Here is a 1,922-nt window from a genome sequence, read left to right on the forward strand (position 1 = left end):
CATTTTTCTGTTGGTGGTCATTTGTGTTGCTTCCACTTTTGGGCTATTGTGAATAGTGCTGTTATGAACGTTCTTTTTTTTTTTTTTTTTTTTTTGAGACAGTCTTGCTCTGTTGCCCAGGCTGGAGTGCAATGGCGTGATCTCGGCTCACTGCAACCTCTGCCTACCAGGTTCAAGCAATTCTCCTGCCTCAGCCTCCTGAGTAGCTGGGATTATAGGCACCGCCGCCACGTCCAGCTAATTTTTTTGTATTTTTAGTAGAGACGGGTTTTCACCGTGTTGATCAGGCTGGTCTGGAACTCCTGCCCTCAACTGATCCACCCGCTTCAGCCTCCCACAGTGTTGGGATTACAGGCGTGAGCCACCGCACCCAGCCTGTTATGAACATTTGTGTACAAGTTTTTGTGAGGACATATGTTTTCATTTGAGTACCTACAAGTGGAAGTGCTACATCATAAGGTACTTCTATATTTAACGTTCTGAATTCCTGCTAAACTTTTCCACAGTAGCTGCACCACTTTATATTCTCACCAGCAATGTATGAAAGTTCGTTTTTCTACATTCTCACCATCACTTATTTTTTAAAAATTATTACTGTACTCATCCTAGTGGATGTGAAGTGGTACCTCACTGTGGCTTGAATTTGTATTTCCATGATGATCAATAGTATTGAGTACCTTTCCACGTGCTTATTGGCCAGTTGCATATCTTCTTCAGAAAACTGTCTATTCAAATCCTTTGCCCATTTTCAAATTGAGTTATCTTTTTCTGCTTAGTTATAAGAGCTCATAAATATTCTCTATACTCAATACTTATGACATAGGTAATTTGCAAATATTTTTACCCATTCAATGAGTTGTCTTTTTACTTTACTGGTAGTGTCCTTTGATGCATATTTTTAATTTTGATGAGGTCCAATTTATCTATTTTTTTCTTTGGTTGCTTATGTTTTTAGTGCCAAATCTAAATATTGCCTAATCTAAGATCATGCAGATTTTTACCTGTTTTCTTCTAAGAGTTTCATAGATTTGGCTCTTACATTTAGGTTATTTAGTTGACTTTCAGTTCATTTTCATATTAGCCCTAAGATAGAGGTCCAAGTTTATTCTTTAGTATGTGAATATCTGGTTGACCCAGCACCATATGTTGAAAAGGCTATTCTTTCTCCATTGAATGTTTTTGGCAAACATTCAATATCAATTGACATTGACATAAATGTATAGATTTATTTCTGGACTTTCAATTCTATTCTGTATCTATACTCATGCCAATATCACACAGTAATGATTACTCTCTCTCTCTCTCTCATATATATATACACATACTTTTTTTTTTGTTTTTTTGTTTGTTTGTTTGTTTTTGAGACAGAGTCTCACTTGGTCACCCAGGCAAACTGGAGTGCAGTGGCACGATCTCAGCCCACTGCAACATCCGCCTCCCAAGCTCAAGCGATCCTCTTGCCTCAGCCTCCTGAGTAGCTGGGATTATAGGCACTTGCCACCAAACCTAGCTAAGTTTTGTATTTTTAGTTGAGACGGGGTTTCACCATGTTGGCCAGGCTGGTCTCAAACTTCTGACCTCAAGTGATCTACCTGCCTCGGCCTCCCAAAGTGCTGGAATTACAGGCGTGAGCCACTGCACCCTGCCGATTGCTATAGTTTTGTAGTAAGTTTTGAAATGGAGAAGTGAGTCTTCTAACATTGTTCTTGTTGAAGATTGCTTTGGTTCTTCTGGTTCCTTGCAGTTCCAAATGAATTTTAGAATCAGCTTGTCCATTTCTGGAAAAAAAAAAAAAGTTGAAATTTTGATAGGGATTGCATTAAATTTGAAGATCTTAATGTTAAGTCTTCTAGTCCATGAATATAGAATATCTTTCCATTTTCTTTCAACAATGTTTTGTAGTTTTTGTATACCAGCCTTGC

This window comes from Mandrillus leucophaeus, unplaced genomic scaffold (assembly GCF_000951045.1).
Source record: "Mandrillus leucophaeus isolate KB7577 unplaced genomic scaffold, Mleu.le_1.0 Scaffold291, whole genome shotgun sequence".
Classification (NCBI taxonomy): domain Eukaryota; kingdom Metazoa; phylum Chordata; class Mammalia; order Primates; family Cercopithecidae; genus Mandrillus; species Mandrillus leucophaeus.